This window comes from Hyperolius riggenbachi, chromosome 2 (genome assembly GCF_040937935.1).
Source record: "Hyperolius riggenbachi isolate aHypRig1 chromosome 2, aHypRig1.pri, whole genome shotgun sequence".
Taxonomy (NCBI): Eukaryota; Metazoa; Chordata; class Amphibia; order Anura; family Hyperoliidae; genus Hyperolius; species Hyperolius riggenbachi.
In genome coordinates, this window is record NC_090647.1 from 465612979 (window position 1) to 465631685 (window position 18707).

Below are 18707 nucleotides of genomic sequence, written 5' to 3' on the forward strand. Positions count from 1 at the left end.
CTTTTTATGTCTCTACTATAGTTATAAATAGAGCTGGACTAGATTATCTATACTGCAGCCAAGGTAGGTGCCTGGGTCTAATTGGATATCCAAGGGTTTGGCTGTCACCTATTTTGACTCTGCTCCACCCCTACCCTTACCCTCACCCCCCCAAAAAAAACAGGTAAGAAGTCATAGGAGCCTCGCCTACTATGTTGCCTAGGGCCATATTTCACCTTATATGTCTCTGGCTGCTGACTAATGTCCTTATCATAGTCTCTGCTTGATTAGACAGGAGATACAGTTATCCTACCTGTCGAGGAGATATGAAAAAAAAACTCCATGCACATAGTGTATTGGCGTAAATTTGAACCTGGAACTTAATTGCAGCAGGGTGAGTATGTTAACCACTTATCCACTATGCTCCAGTATGTCTGCTCTAACAACTGATACAATACGCATAGTTAATCATGTTTTCTGCATTTGGCAATGAGATTTTAAGAGACTGTGAAGCTAGTTGCTAAATAATGAGTTCAAACTCGTCATCACCCATTACCAACTATTTTGGATATCCTTAGTACTGTGATCCATCCGCTACTCTTCTTTCTCTTTGCCGGACACTACTGTAATCTTGTTCTCTTTCTTACTGCAATACTCTCGCCTTAATAATATCATAATTTTATCTTGGTGCTTTTCTGGTATCCTTTTTCTGCTTAGCATCTAATGGTCACCTTGACCACTTCATCACTAAGAGGTTTTTATCCTAACAGACCCAAGCAATTTTTACCTGTCAGCACTCCTCCCTTTCATTCGCCAATAACTTTATCACTTCTTATCACAACGGAATGATCCTTATACCTTAGTTTTTTTGCCACAAATTAGGCTTTTTGGGGGGGATTTTTGTTTTCAGTAATTATTTTACTTTGTATTGCTTACTGTATTTTACTTCATTGGTTATTGAAAATAATAAAAACACCAAAAGCAAAACACAACAACATCGCAATGAAAAAAAGAAAACCACACAGTGCAAAAGTGCATGGTTTTCTGCACAGCCTAATGTGCTCGCAGCCTCACATACTGACAATTGGGATTGCAACAAATGATCACGATTTTCACTACTTTGAACGTGTGCCTTTCACTGCAATTACAGGTGCGATCGGTGGGGTATGAAAATGTGATTGTGATGTGATTGCGATTTCTGACCGTCAAAAAAAGAAGTGCTAGGTCGCAAAAAAAGTGCATTACACTGCATTTGCAATGCTATTATCTTGCGTTCCCATTGATTTAACCCAGAAAAAAAGTGTGCCACTGTGAACAGGGTGCCACAATTACTATGTTAATCATGGGGCCCTTACGATCGCCAAAATGCATGTGCTTCAATTGGAAATGCATGCACTTCAATTGGAAGAGCATGCAGTGGGAACGGCCCTAATAGAGATTCCTAACACTGTTTACACATGAGTTTAAGCAGAAACTTGTTCTATTCTTCAAATTTTTCTGTAGAAATCATCAACTGATCATTATTATCTGTCTCCCAACAACCAGTAATTCTGCATTGTTAGTTAGTGGGATAGATTTTTATATTATTCTATATTATTTTATATTATTCGGTCATCACTGAGCTGTATATACAGATCCAGACTCAAGACTAGTAAATCTAAAACTGGATTTCCCCTTTGAATAAGAATGTTATTCACTCACATGGGCCAACCCTACATACCGGTACATTCATTACAATTCCAAGCAGAACCATTGAGATAGACATGGATTTATTATCTCAAAAATACTTACTTCTGGCATTCTTAATATTGAAATTAGATGGATAATATACAAATAACTATCACTTAGTATACAGTATACAGTTTTGAATACACATTGTAGTAGGGAACTGTAATTATAGCGCTGCGCTTGCAATGACGCAATAAGAGCCGTACACAGGAAAGGGAAACAAGAAGTCATACAATGATTTCACAAGTTATTATGTGTACTACAATACTCCTATTCATTGGACTGCTCTTGAGGTTAACAAATAAACTTACTTGTAAAGTCAATTTTATAGTGTAGTAGAAAATGCAACATGACAAAATTATTATACCTTATTTTACTTGCATATTAAAGGACCACAGTGTCGCAGAAATCTTAAAATTAAAACTATATGTAAACACATATAAATAGAAGTACATTTCTTCCAAAGTAAAATGAGCCATAAATTACTTTTCTCCTATGTTGCTGTCACTTACAGTAAGTAGTAGAAATCTGACATTACTGACAGGTTTTGGGCTAGTTCATCTCTCCATAGGGGATTCTCAGCATGGTTTTTATTTTTTATAAAGACACTTGCTGAAAAAGATTTATACAAAGATGCTGACCAGCCTCCCTGCTCATTGTACACTTTTTTTGGCAGTTGGATGGAGCAACTGCAATTCACTAAGTGCTTTTGAAAATAAAGAAAACCCTGAGAACCCCCCATGAGAAAATTGGCTAGTATAAAACCTGTCGGTTCTGTCAGATTTCTACTACTTACTGAAAGTAACAGCAACATAGGAGAAAAGTAATTTATGGCTCATTTTACTCTGGAAGAAACCTACTTCTTATCTGTATTTGTTTACATGTATTTTAAATTTTAAGATTTTGCGACAGTGGTCCTTTAACCACTTGAGGACCCACGCTTTACCCCCCCTTAAGGACCAGCGCTGTATTCTGTGATCTGTGCTGGGTGGGCTCTGCAGCCCCTAGCACAGATCAGGTAGCAGGCAGAGCGACCAGATCGCCCCCCTTTTTCCCCCCCTATGGGGATGATGTGTAGGGGGGGTCTGATCGCTCCTGCTGGCTGAGGTTTGCGGTGGGGGGCACCTCAAAACCCCCCTCCGCGGCAACATTCATCCCCTCCCTCTCCTACCTCCCTTCCCCTCGGAGATCAGAGGCTGCACAGGAACGGATCTGTCCTGTGCAGCCTCTAACAGGCTCCTGCCTGTCATGTGACAGCGATCCCCGGCCGCTGATTGGCCGAGGATCGCTGATCTGGTACAACACTGCTACTGTTAGCAGCGTTGTACGAATGTAAACAAAGCGGATTATTTCCGCTTGTGTTTACATTTAGCCTGCGAGCCGCGATCGGCGGCCCGCAGGCTATTCACGGAGCCCCCCGCCGTGAATTGACAGGAAGCAGCCGCTCGCGCGAGCGGCTGCTTCCTGATTAATTAGCCTGCAGCCGGCGACGCAGAACTGCGTCGCTGGTCCTGCAGCTGCCACTTTGCCGACGCGCGTTATGAGTGCGCGGTCGGCAAGTGGTTAAAGAGCCTCTGAAGCGAACAAAAATGCCTATTTTTACCCATTAGTCCGCTTCAGTAGTCTCACTAGATGTAAAGCGCCGCATCCCCTCCGCAAAACAAGCGCTTTAGACCCCCCAAATCCCGGGGCAAACATCCACGACCAACTTGGTTGTGGATTGTGCTGCCCTGAGAGGCAGAGCTTTCTGCTGTAGCTCTTCCTCTCCTGCCGTCAAGCGTCGTGCGGATCTCCGACTCTCCCCGCCCCTGTCTGTGAAGGAAGAGTGAGAGAGGTGGGGAGAGGTGGCGATCCGCCGTGATTGACATCAGAAGAGGCAGAGCTGCAGCTAAAGCTCTGCCCCTTCCAGGAAGCGCTGGCCGGATTGCCCCCCGGGGATTTGGAGGGTCTAAAGCGCTCGTTTTGCGGTGGGGATGCAGCGCTTTACATCTAGTGAGAGGACTGAAGCGAATTACAAGGTAACAATAGCAAATTTTATTCGCTTCAGTCTCTCTTTAAAGAAAACCTGAACTGAAAATTAAAAGTCAAAATAAGCATACACAAGTCATACTTACCTTCCATGTAGTCTACCTTCCATGTAGTCTAAAAGTAATTTCAGGAGTAGGGGGATAAAAACCATTGTTTATCTCATCAATTTATTATAGCCTCAAGGTTTACTTAAAGCAGAACTTCAGCCTAAACAAACATTCTGTCATTAAGATACATTAGTTATGTTAATTAAAATAGATAGGTAATATAATCTCTTACCCACCCTGTTTTAAAAGAACAGGCAAATGTTTGATTTCATGAGGACAGCCATCTTTTTGGTTGAAAGGAGGTGACAGGGAGCATGAGACACAGTTCCAACCGTCGTGTGTGCTGATCACCCCTCCCAGTTGCTAGGCAACGTGAACAACAACATAGGAAATCCCATCATGCTTTGCACAGCATCAGGGAAAAAAAGCCTGGGCAGTTTTCTTTGATGGGTGGAGCTTAGCTAAAAAATGCAGCTAAAAATGATGATTTGGTAAGAAAAACAAAGCTCTGATGCTGTGAAACTGTTAAAGAAACACCAAGCCTTTGCAGTTCTGCTTTCTGCTGAGTAGATTTTTAGTCCGGAGGTTCACTTTAAAGAGAATCTGTATTGTTAAAATCGCACAAAAGTAAACATACCAGTGGGTTAGGGGACATCTCCTATTACCCTCTGGCACAATTTCGCCGCTCCCCGCCGCATTAAAAGTGGTTAAAAACAGTTTTAAAAAGTTTGTTTATAAACAAACAAAATGGCCACCAAAACAGGAAGTAGGTTGATGTACAGTATGTCCACACATAGAAAATACATCCATACACAAGCAGGCTGTATACACCCTTCCTTTTGTATCTCAAGAGATCATTGTGTGTTTCTTTCCCCCTTCTGCTCTCATGCACTGAAGTTTCAGACTGCTCTTTTCTTCTTGCAAACAGCTTTGCCCTTGTCTGTAATCCTCAGTATGTGAAAGCCCAGCCAGCTCAGAGGACGATTTATCCAGCTTGTAAAAGTTAAGAGAGAAGAGAGAATCTGCCATAATCTAAATAACACACAGGCAGTGTGCAGAGAGGGGCCTGGAGGGGGGAGATTCATCACAGAACCACAACACTGAAGAACTTGGCAGCCTTCCAGACACAGGCTGACAAGTCTGACAAGGGAAAGATACATTGATTTATTACAGAGACTGTGATAGTAGAAAGTGCTGCAGTAAGCCAGAACACATTAGAATAGCTTTTGGAACTTGTAGGATGATAAAAAACAGGATGCAATTTTTGTTACGGAGTCTCTTTAAGAACGCTAGTGGTAGGGCCAATATGTAACACACAGGCGGCTTGTAAGTGACCCCATGGTTTAAAGTGAAAGGGATATTGAGGCTGCCATATTTATTCCCTTTTAAACTATGCAAATTGCCTGGTTGTCCTTCTGATCCTCTGGCTCTAGTACTTTTACCATCATGTAACAATTGCAGCCATCATGAAAGTCCCCTATATAATATCTACAACCACCATGTTCTTTTCAAAACTATCGCAAATTACCTAAAAATACAAGCAAAACTCTATTACAATATCGTGCAAAAGTCCATTTATTTCAGTAATTCAACTTAAAAGTTGAAGCTAATATATGAAATAGCAACCCTTTGCAGGTGTATTGGATTAATTAGCTGATTAGAGTGTGACACTTTGAGCCTAGAGCATTGAACATTTTTACAATATTTTATTGGTCTGAAATTTTGATTTTGGGGCTTTCATAAGCTGTAAGCCATAATCATCAAAATTATAAAAATAAAGGATGAAAATATCTTGCTTTGCACGTAATAAGTCTATTTCATATGTTAGTTCCTCCTTTGAAGTTGTAGAATGTTGTACCGTGGTAGATATTAGTAAAAGCAAGACGTTTTGAATAAGAGTGATACCATATATTGGCTGACTTAGAAGAAAGTAAGCTTTTGGCTATGAAGCCTTCATCAGACTGATTCCTGTATTCTGACAACATGTAGAATACACAGCTTATATACACTGGACAATAAAAAGCATATACAATGGCCCATATGTAATTCCTTTTTTCACCTTTTTCCTAGGTGATATTTTACACCTTGTCATAAAATGCCCTTTAAACCACCAGCAAGCAAGTAAATGCACAAAATAATTTTGATAGTACATTTTCAACAAGTTGTTCCATTGCAAAGTGCTAAAAAAGTTAATTGAAATTGAAGATGAAAAATGATCTCCTAGGAGAAAACTCAACTGAAAAAGTGAATTGAAAATGGCTGTTTCTTGTGCAGATATGATGGGTTTTAAATGTCACTATTTTTTTTTTATGCTTTAAGTCTTTTTAATTCTTGTTCTGGTAAGATGGGTTTTAAATTCTACACTTTTTAAAGCCTATAACAAACATTGGCCCATATGCAATTAGCCTTTTCTCCTGAGTTATCTCCTAGGAGATAATTTTCATCTTCTCCTTAAAATAACTTCAGCATTTTACGATTGAAAAAGTACCATAAAGTTAGTGAAAAAGTACTATCAAAATTATTTTGAGTGTTTTCTTACTTGCTGGCGGTTTTAAAAGATGACAAACTGTGAAAATATCACCTAGGAGAAAACTCAGGAGAAAAAGTGAATTGCATATGTAGCCTAACCAAGGCACGTTTGAATGAGCTACAATGTCTCCTCATCACACTGTCTGTATCAGTGATCGAGTCCTGCATGAGCGAGTGGATGACGTCCCCTCTAGCAGGACACATGCTTGCCGTCAGGGCCGTCCAGGCGCGTATCTTGCGTGGTGCCTACAGGCACCCCTTGTCACTTCTCCCCAGAGGGCGCATCAGTGAGGAGTGAATGAGAGAATTTGTGCAGCCGATGACTCTTCCCTCCCTCCCAGCCAAGTCTGTCTGTCTGTCTGCTGTGTGTGCGCGAGTCCTGGCTGTTCACCTCTCCAGACACATGCTTTGTCCGGCCGGGCACAGCAACCCATAGAGCATCAGCCAGCACAGCGCTGCTCGCTAATTGGCTGCCAGCCAGTCTTCCCCTCCTGTGATTGACCAGCCGCAGTATGGAGCAGTGCGGGCGTGCTGCTGGGGCTGATGGGAGGGGAAAGAGGGAGGCAGAGCAAACAGTGCGCCCATACACTTGCTGTACTGGACAGTGTGCACAGAGATGCATTTAGAGCTAAGCCTGAGACTTATGCTGGTACGTTTCTGTACCGTGTATCGAGCCGCACAATAGATTCCCACTCGTCCCCGCGGGCACTTCTTATCTTCTTTTAGTTTTATTCTATTGTTCTGCCCGCGGTATCAAGCACGGAATCAATCCAGCGTGGTATCGGATGCGTCGGATATTATCAATCGAGCTATCAGCGGCTCGATACACGGTACAGAAACGTAATGTGTATTCCCAGCATAAAGGCAGCTCTCTACCAAGGTAAAGAGAGGTACTTTATTAGACCAATCAGTAAATCACAGACCACTGTTTTCCAGAACTGTGTGTGTGTGTTTTGTGTGTGCGTGGTGTGTGTGCCCACTATGACAGTCAGCATCATCATCATCAAACCTCCGTTTGGGGGGGGGGGGGGGGGGAAATTATATATATATATATATATATATATATGTGTGTGTGTGTGTGTGTGTGTGTGTGTGTGTATATATATATATATATATATATATATATATATATAATTGATTTAAAAAGCGCCAACATATTCCGTGGAGCTGTACAAAGTAAGAAACAAACATGGGGTACATAATACAGACAATGGCGTACACTAATATACAAGATACATAATTAGTGACAAAATACAAAAAAGATACAGCATACAGAATACAAAGTACAGAAGTGGTAATGACAGTGATAAAAATAACATGATGAATAAAATGTATAATGATTTCCAAAACACAAAAGGGGGAGAGAGCCCTTGCGAGCTTACATGTATGTGAATATATATATATCATGAAATACTAATCCAGCGACTGAAGAATTACTGTGGCCTAAGGGGTACTGTTCTTAGCTGGTTTCAGACCTTCCTATCTGGCAGGACACAGCAAGTATGTCTGGGCACACACTACTCTAATCCAGTGCCACTTGCCTATGGAGTTCCACAGGGTTCTGTACTATCACCATTACTCTTTGCAGTCTACATGCTCCCACTGGGAAAAATAATCCAGAACTATGGTTTAGGATACCATTGTTATGCAGATGACACACAACTGTATCTGTCCTTCAAGCCTGGAACCCAAGACCCATCAGCATCCATAAATGCGTGTCTAGTGGATTTACAAAATTGGATGAACACCAGCTGGCTGAGGCTGAACTCTGACAAAACAGAGGTGTTGGTGGTAGGTGGTCCACACATGATGGATAAAGTTCAAAACGCTCACCACCTCAAACTAGCAATTGGGGGAGATACTGTACAGTATAAAGACTCTGTGCGAAACCTTGGGGTGATCCTGGATGGAAATCTAAAACTCAGACAGCAGGTATCAGCTGTTGTCAAGTCTTCCTTCTTCCATCTAAGAAATATAGCGAAAATCAAACACCTTATCCCAGCTGAAGACCTACCTGCCCTGGTTCACGCATTTGTATCCTCCCGCCTAGACTACTGCAACGCCCTGTTAATCGGATCTACAGATAAGGTTCTGCGCCCCTTACAGCTAGTACAGAATGCTGCAGCCAGACTCCTAGCCAATGCCCCCCGCAGCTCACACATCACCCCAGTACTGCAAACTCTTCACTGGTTGCCAGTAAAATGGAGAATCAATTTTAAGATCTGCCTGCTGACATTCAAGGCTCTACACCACATGGGACCCAAATACATAGCGGATCTATTGGAACTTTATGCCCCTTCACGCACCCTCCGCTCTTCCAACAAGATGAAGCTGGTTATTCCCAGGATACACTTAACATTTGGTGCTCGGGCCTTTTCCTATGCAGCCCCTACTCTATGGAACTCACTTTCACAATCAGTACGAGAGGCTCCTTCTCTGGACAGCTTTAAAAAAAAGGCTAAAAACTCACCTCTTTTCCCTAGCCTTTGAGACTGCATAATGCAGGGTCACAGCGCTTTGAGTCCCCAGGGAGAAAAGCGCTATATAAATATTATTGTTATTGTTATATCTATGTATGTATGTATGTATATATATATATATATATATATATATATATATATATATATATATATATATATATATATATATATATATATATATATATATTCTTCTGTGTTTCATCTGATCTTCTTATAGAGTTAAGTCCTATGGAAGGGGGGGGGTGCATTTCATGGCTTGCCATAGGCGCTGTTTTCCCTAAATACACCTCTATGTCCCCCTTTATGAATGCCCCCCTGGCCTGGTGACTTGGATTTCAGCTGAGCTTTTTCGTGGTGGTGGTGGGGAGGGGGGCGGGGTTGGGGTCCACTCACCTCTTTTTCCAGGACTAGACCCCTGGTCTGTATGTAATGTTTAAGTAAACAAGTAGTCTTATCGTTGTGTTATAAATTATCTAGCATCCCTGTGAGACCCTCTTGATGTGGTAAATGTGGTCCAATAACATTTCTTTACGTTTGCGGAATGATGTACGGTATCTCCTTTTTAATGTCTAGTGTGTTTAGCTGTCTGTTATACAGTACATGTTGTCAGTATACAGGAATCAGTCTGATGAAGGATTCATAGCTGAAAGCTTACATCATTTCTTCTAAATTAGACAATAAATGGTATCATCCTGATTCAAAACTTCTTACCTTTTAAGTTGAATTACTGAAATAAATGGACTTTTGCACCACGATATTCAAATTTTTCAAGTGTTACCTGTAAACAATTGTGTTGAATACATAACTTAAGTTAGTGATTTTTGAAATATTTCCAGGATCTATATTGCTATGTGTGAGAAAACGTGGAAAAGCCGCCGCATGTGCCAAGAGCAACGCGGCTGACTCTGCGTCCAACGCGGCGGTTTGCACGCATAGACACGCATCTGGTAGTATGGTGGAATGCGGAAAAGCCGCCCCATGTCCTGACAGCAAAGTGGCTGTTTCCGCGTCCAACGCGGCGGTTTGCATGCAGCAGCGTGCTCTTGGTGTGGCTGGGTCTGTTAGTGCACATAGGCAGATGGAGAGCTACGCACGCGCGGGCCTGAACTTAGGAACTTTATACCAGCAGGGGAAGTGTCAGCTGATCAGGAAGATCAGCTGATTCCTGCAGGACTCATGATTGGCTGAATGGCTCGGGCGGGGCGGCAGAGTCCAGCAACTATGTATTCTGCTGCTTGTCAGTTGCTGGTTGTCTGCCATTGCAAACACTTTGTGGCAGCATTCAGACCATAGTCAGATCCTTACAGTGTGTTTGAACCAAGAGGACTTGGGAATTCACACTGAGTCAGATTACCTTGTACTGTTTATTTGTTAGACCAGTTCCAGGGTGTTGAGATCAAGGCCCTCACACCCCAGACTAGGAATACTGTATATCTTCTGTGTATTCTTTAGCATAGTTCCAGGGTGTTGAGATCAAGGCCCTCACACCCAAGATTAGGGAACTGTATTGTCTTTGTGTTATATTCCAGACTAGTTCCAGGGTGTTGATGATCACGGAACTCACACCCCAGACTAGGGAATTGTATTATCATTTATGTTATACTCCAGACTAGTTCCAGGGTGTTGATGATCACGGAACTCACACCCAAGACTAGGGAATTGTATTATCATTTATGTTATACTCCAGACTAGTTCCAGGGTGTTGATGATCACGGAACTCACACCCAAGACTAGGGAATTGTATTATAATTTATGTTATGCTCCAGACTAGTTCCAGGGTGTTGTGACTACGGACCTCTCACCTCAGACTAGTATTGCTATTACTGTGTTATGTTAGCCCAGTTCAGGGCAATACCTTGCATATTAGCAGCAGGGCTTCCTGCACCCAGTCTCGGTCCCTCACCCAGGGGTCCACAGGCTACAGAAATATCACCCACTGTCAGGGGTGAATTCCTCAGGAGTCTTAGGCTGCCAGCTCCTCTGGTGGTCCCCACTCAGAGTTGTTACTGTTGCACCAAACACTTACACTCTCTCAGGTGTCTAGAGGTTAGACATATCTGATTATTGACGATTCCGCAGATCCTCAATAATCGGGTATATCTGTATTCTTGGGGATACTGCGGATCGCCAAGGATCAGATTCTCTCTCTGGTTGCTGACACCGATCGTTACACTATGGAGGAATAATATAAGAGACTAATGTAAACACATCTTTTATTATTTCACTGGTGAGCAATAAGGTCCTCTCTTCCCCTTCATAAGACAGTTCCTGATACCAGTGCACAGAGGCAGCTACAGGACAGCAAGAGGTCAGAGGAAATAAAGTCTTGCTCAAGTTTTCCTGGGAGGTATGAGTCACCAAAGATAATGACATCGTACTTCTTGTCCATTTTCTTATTAATATTCTGTTTGCACAAACAAGGAAAAGATGATTTCAGGCTGGACTACAATTACGTGTCCTCCGTGTCTGCCCACGGATGACCAACAGTTCCCTATACCTCACATAATGACAAAAGTGTGATTGGCATTAATTTCCTTGCTTTGTTATGTCGGATGATTCTTCAGTAGGTTCTGTTCATGATATAAACCAGAGGTCCTGTTTGCATAGCTGGCCAAAGGGGCAAAGAATTGATGTGTATGGTTACAACCATTGTCCTAAAAGTAGAAATAAATGACCACTGTTGGCGTTGTAAAGCAAACGTGTCCATTGATCATCGTGCTTAGGCAATTGTAGTGACCATTTGAGTCAGATTGGAGCTACACAGCTGTGTGCAGCCCGGCCCAGCGATGTCGCCCAAGGGGACCAGGTCCTGATCACAGACAGGCAGCATCGATGTGCATGCACCATAAAGGGAACCAGGCAATAGGATGGGATTTGGAAAGATCTCCTTTGGCGGTGCGATCAGGCAGTCCCAATATAGGCAGCTCTATATTGCACTATGTGGGGAAAGAAAAAAAAAAGAGAGAGCACTATTTCTAAGCACCATTTCTTTCTCTGCAGTTTCTCCTGCTTTCTAATAGCTATAGGAGCTGCCATGCCTCGTCCCCCCTCCGCTTCAATTTGCCCTTATTTACCTAGAGGGAAGGTGTGATGATACCATCTGTGACTTCTCTAAACTCTTTGAAGCACACTATCCTATCCCTGCCCCATCCCCCCACACCAATGAAAGCTTTTGTTTGCTCTCTACTAATCTGTGCAATAAAATAATTACACCAGTTCTTATCTGCCTGAAATTTCTGTGGTTCAGCAGGCCCTGCCGTCCGCAGAAGTAGGGTACTAAAAGCCTCTGCTAAACTTTTAAATGTAAAAAGAAAAATAATGAGCCACATTGTTAGCATGCATTTTTTATGTGCTATTGAGATGCCGTGTGCTAAAATAATTCCCAACACTGCTACTGTCTATAGAGTTCGTCCTAGTGGCTGGAGCTGTAGACGCTTTGAGTCCGCCAGGGGAAAAGCGCAATATACAGTAAATGTTATTTGTCTTGTCTGGTCTAAAATTGGTGCTTGGTTCACTTTAAATGCATGGGAATAACCGCATAGCTACAAAGGCATGGACCCTGGTGCAGGCAATGACTGTCCCTCTCTCCTGCCCTGTATGTATTTTTGCATGATACAGACCACCAAAACCGGGTCTCCAAGGTCAGCCATTGTGTCAGAGAAGTATCAGGAAAGGAAAAGGAATGGTTTGCTAATGATTAACTCTATTCAAAGCAAATATAGAGAAGATCATAACAACAGCAGTACTACAGCAACTGGAGGCTGTTCAAGTCCAGGGGCCATGGTGGGGTCTCAACCCCTGCATCCCCTATAGCTATGACCCTGTATGGGAATGAGCTGAAAGATTGTATACTGCAGGAGGGAGTTACAATCCAATGCCTGCTTCTCACTTGTACATTTAAAGTGAACCTCCAGACTAAAAATCTAATCAGCAGCACTGAAAAGGCTTGGTGTTTCTTTAACCGGTTCACAGTATCAGGACTTTGTTTTTCTTACCCAAGCCTCATTTTTAGCTGCTTAGATGCTAAGCTCTGCCTCATCAAAGAAAACTGCCTGGGCATTTTTCCACTGATGCTGTGCAAAGCATGATGGGATTTCTGATGTTGTTGTTCTCGCTGCCTAGCAGCTGGGAGGGGTGATCAGGACACAGGACAGTTGGAACTGTGTCTCATGCTCCGTCACCTCCTTTCAACCAAAAAGATGGCTGCCCTCATGAAATTACAAACCTTTGCCTGTTCTTTTAAAATAGGATGGGTAAGAGATTTTAATTAACATAACTAATGTAACTAAATGACAGTATGTTTGTTTAGGCTAAAGTTCCTCTTTAACCACTTGAGGACCTAGCCTTTACCCCCCCTTAAAGAGATACTGAAGCGAAAAAAAATATGATATAATGAATTGGTTGTGTTCTATGAATAATTACTAGAAGATTAGCAGCAAAGAAAATATTCTCATACTTTTATTTTTAGGTATATAGTGTTTTTTCTAACATTGCATCATTCTCTAATATGTGCAGATTACACAACACTCAGCATTCAAAATGAGTCTTTCAGAGCAGTCTGTGAAGTAATGACCTCTCCTCTAGCAGAGGAAAAGTAAACAGTTCACTTACAGTTGAGATAATAAAAGTCAGATAACAGCCCTCTCCAGGACTAATAGTCGGAGAGCTTAATGGCTTGTTTGCATAGAGATAACAACTGGAGTTTCTCAACTCTTCCTGTACTGGAAACAATTAGACTGATGTATCTGATCTTAATGTTTTATTTCTTAGCTGTACTACACCTACAAATCATAATATCATAATTTTTTTTTCGCTTCAGTGTCTCTTTAAGGACCAGCGCTGTTTTTTAAGATCTGTGCTGGGTGGGCTCTACAGCCCCCAGCTGGCAGAAAGTAATGTAAAGGACTGCTCTACTGCCCTCTGCACCTTGACACAGGACCACCACCCCCTCCTCCATGACACACACATCCTGTTAATTCTAGTCCGAAAACATTGTAGCCTTCATTGTGCTAAAGGACACTATTTCCCCAATACTGTTAACATTCTTTCTCCACCTCCCAGAAGTCATTGTATCCTTCCTCATCCTTCTAATAGCACCATTCAGGCCACTGTGCCCCATCCTGGTACTTGCATGGGACCAACATGAGGACAGTTAGCATCACTGAATGATAACACATTGTTTTATAATGTTGGCAAATAGGGGTCAGACTTAACCACTTGCCGACCGCGCACTCATAACGCGCGTTGGCAAAGTGGTAGCTGCAGGAATGCTAGTGATCTCATGACTGTGCTAGTGATCTCATGACTGTGCTAGTGATCTCATGATTGTGCTAGTGATCTCATGACTGTGCAAGTAATATCATGACAGCTAGCGATCTCATGACTGTGCTAGTAATCTAATGAATGCTAGTGATCTAATGGCTGCTAGTGATCTCATGACTCTGCTAGTGATCTCATGACTGCTAGTGATGTCATGACTCTGCTAGTGATCTCATGACTGCTAGTGATCTCATGACTGTGCTAATGATCTAATGAATGCCAGTGATCTCATGACTGCTAGTGATCTCATGACTGTGCTAGTGATTTCATGACTGCTAGTGATCTCATGACTGTGCTACTGATCTAATGAATGCTAGTGATCTCATGACTGTGCTAGTGATATCATGACTGTGCTAGTGATCTCATGATTGTGCTAGTGATCTCATGACTGCTAGTGATCTCATGACTGTGCTAGTGATCTCATGACTGTGCTAATGAGCTAATGAATGCTATTGATCTCATGACTGTGCTAGTGATCTTATGACTGCTAGTGATCTCATGACTGTGCTAGTGATCTCAGGACTGCTAGTGATCTCATGACTGCTAGTGATCTCGTGGTTGTGCTAGTGATCTAATGAATGCTAGTGATCTCATGACTGTGCTAGTGATCTTATGCCTGTGCTAGTGATCTCATGACTGTGCTAGTGATATAATGAATGCTAGTGATCTCATGACTGTGCTAGTGATCTCATGACTGTGCTAGCAATCTCATTGACAGGGATATCTGCAATCTGCAATATCTACAGCTTACCCACTTTCCCATTTTCTTATTTTGGTAGAAAAACTTTAATAACCTCGTGCTGTAAATCCTCATATATCTCCAGACAGATAACAGCACTGTTCATTGGATTTTCTCTTCCTGATGAGTGCTCATAAAACTTCTGCGTACCTGTGGGAAGTATTTCTAACATTAGGGAAGGAGCTCAATGTATGGAGGCGCCAAAAGAATAAAAATTTCGAATTAAGAACAATAAAATTGTGGGTGGCAATGGTGGATTTGCTCACCCCACAAAGAACACAAACACTGATTCAGTGTAGTATAAAACATACAAATTTAATTATTACTCCTTATAAAAAACAAACAGTTTGCAACGCGTTTCACGGATCCCAAGTCCGCTTCCTCAGGCAACGTAAATACTCATAGGCAGGAGCAACTAAAATATAAACACACACAAAAGACAAAAAACAAAAACAAAGAAAAAAGATAAAAAAACAATGTAATAGTCCACAGCAATGGATCATCATAAATATGCAGGTTTTTTTATGATGATCCATTGCTGTGGACTATTACATTGTTTTTTTATCTTTTTTCTTTGTTTTTGTTTTTTGTTTTTTGTCTTTTGCCACCCACAATTTTATTGTTCTTAATTCGAAATTTTTATTCTTTTGGCGCCTCCATACATTGAGCAAATTCGAATCCACCTGGTGGATGGGTGTTGACACCCTCTTTTTTTCCTCCTACGGAGAGCGACTTCTTAACCTGAGCGAGGACAGGTCTAATCTCCTCGTCTGTGATTGAAGTGGTTGCCTGACTTGGCAACCCAGACTTGTGAGTATAACTTGAATTGTCCTACAAATTTATGCTCATTATATAAACGATAATACACCATTGGGGGCTCTCGATCTCTCCTTCTTTTTGTTACATTAGGGAAGGAGCAGTTAGTTTGAATTAAAGTTTAATGCATTGCTAAGAAAGAAAGCTGCAGGTATTAAAATAGGAGACAAACAAGGCTTCTTTGCTGATGATAGTTATGTTTCTTGGACCCTATGAAGTAGGTCCCCGGGATCTTTGAGAGTTTGAATACAGCAAGATTTTGGTCAGGTTTTAAGGTCAACAAAGAGAATTAGCAGACATGACAGATTGGGCTACTTTGGGTATCAAGGCTAATAACTTCTAGATTACATTCAGCATCTTGGACTCAAGATAACCAGAGATCCAACCTAACTATATTACATTAACATAATCCCACTGGTTAAAAAAGGTAATAGCCATGCCAATTGTCTTTTCTTAATACTGTGCATAAATTGTTCATCTATACAATTTTGGCAATAAAAACTTAAATATTTTTTTTAAAAAAGGTAATAGCCCAGCTTAATAGGCGGAGGCACCTGCCCTTGGGTTTAGCGGGCAGAAGAGCTATGATCAAAATGATCTCAATGGGACAATTGTCGTACCCACTCCGGATTCTACCAGTCTTACTCAAACACAATGATGTACAGATGTTGAACTCAGCCTTTGTTAAATTCCTGAGGATAAATAAGAAACCCAGTACAGCTTTGCAAAAGTTACATTGTGGGAGGGAGCTGGGAGGGGAACCTGCCTGATATCAGATTGTACAACCTGACAGCTCTGTTAAGGCATGTACAGTATTGGTTATTTTGAAAAAAAGTATTTTTACAAACTATAACCTGGAAGCAGAGATGGCGTTGTTGTGGAGCCTTTCTGGATTGTTACATACTAAAATGCCAAATATCCCAGTATAGCAATATATCTCCCGTCTTCTTTCTAAATACACGCCCATATGGGGCAACCCTAAGGGCTGGTTCACACGGGTGTCTGCGGAGCGTTCAGACGCTGGCGTGTTTTCTTTTTTTTAAACGCCGGCGTTTAACGGCTAAGCTTTTAATGGCTTTTAATAGCTTTTAATAGCTTTCAGATCGTAGCGTTTGTGAGCGTTGCGTTTTCTGGGCTTTTGCTGGCTTTTACAGGAAGTGGGCATTTTTTAAAGGGAAAGGGCTTGGTTATGTGCCTGCAGGAAGTGGAAATGAATGTATACAGTATGTTACTGCATGTTGCCTGCAGTAGCCACATGCAAGTTCCTGGAAAAATCCTTGGGAACAAGCATGCGGGTATAGTGGGCCTTGGGGAAGCAGCAAAATATGGCATGATAGTCCATATTCTGGTGCTACCCTTTCTTTGTGGGGGTGGGGTACCAATGTTACCTGCAGTAACCACATGCAAGTTCCTGGAAAGTCCTTGGGAACAAGCATGCGGGTATAGGGGCCTTGGGGAAGCAAGACACATTGAATAAAGTAAATACTGTCATTGTTTTTAAGAATAACATGTTTTTTAAAAACATTTTAACAATAAAGTTACGTTATAAAATTGTTTTCTTTTCAATCTTTTTAATATCTTAAATGTATAATAAAACGTAAAAAAAAACCCTGACATTTTTAAACACAAACGCTGTCTTAACAACAGACAAACATGGTGTATCGCATAACAAATAGTAGCACACAGTTGCAACACAGTTGCAGCCAGTGGAGGTCAGCCTGAGAGGAGAGAGGTCTGTGGCTGATGGAGAGAAAGTCCATCACCTCATGGGGGACTCTCTATATGTGCCCTGGGGTAGGCAAAGCTTCACCCCAAGGCACAGACAGATGGTCCAGCCATGAGGGTATGGACCATCTCCACCACAGCCACACATAGGCCTAGTGCACACCAAAAACCGCTAGCAGATCCGCAAAATGCTAGCAGATTTTGAAACGCTTTTTCTTATTTTTCTGCAGCGTTTCAGCTAGCGTTTTGCGGTTTTGTGTAGCGGTTTTGGTATAGTAGATTTCATGTATTGTTACAGTAAAGCTGTTACTGAACAGCTACTGTAACAAAAAACGCCTGGCAAACCGCTCTGAAGTGCCGTTTTTTCAGAGCGGTTTGCGTTTTTCCTACACCTAACACTGAGGCAGAAACGCATCCGCAATCCAAAATCTGCAGCAGCCCGGGAGTATGCGTTTCTGCAAAACGCCTCCCGCTTTGGTGTGCACCAGCCCATTGAAATACATTACCCTAGCAGATCCGCACCCGCAAGCAGATCGCAAACCGCAGCGGAAACGCTCCGGTGTGCACTAGGCCATAGTGTATAAAATCTAAGTCAGTAGCACACACAGTTGCAAACAACATTAAAACAGTTTCATTATATATCTTCAATAATTGGCGTACAACTCCTAGACTCCATGTGTAGAGAAGCAGATATAGCCTCTGCTGTGCTTGACTCTAAACTGATAATGCTTGATGCTGGTGAACGTACTGGAAATGTGGGCTGTCCTTGGGCTTGACCAAGTCTGTTACTGCTTTGTTGTTGACTGTACCAGCTTGTTTGACATGGATTCAACATCTGTGTGTAACTTCCTGGTAATGGTGGAACATAATAAGATGGCCCTGCTTCCTGTGGTGCGTGACCAGACCAAGTCTCCCTAAAAGTTGGCACATTACTACATTTAATCTGCATAAGGGCCTTTTTCCACTAGCCTGCGATTTGCGATTTGCTTCTGATCGCAAATCGCAAGGTACATTAAACTAATGGAAACTGCAGCAGCAATTTACATTAGTGCAATCCGATTGCGATGCGATTTTGGTCAAAGCGCAATCGTTGTCCTGCCGCGTTTTGTATACGATTGAGCTGGACTGTAATGAGTATAGTAGCTCAATCGCAATCGCATGGTGGAAATTGAACCGCGATTGCGATCTCGATCGGAATCGCGATTGCAATCGCGATCGCATTTCATAGTGGAAAAGAGCCCTTATTAGTGTAAAAAGTTTTTGTTTCATATAGGCCCATTTCTCGGTAGGGACCTCTCTAGCCTCTTTTTCAAGTAC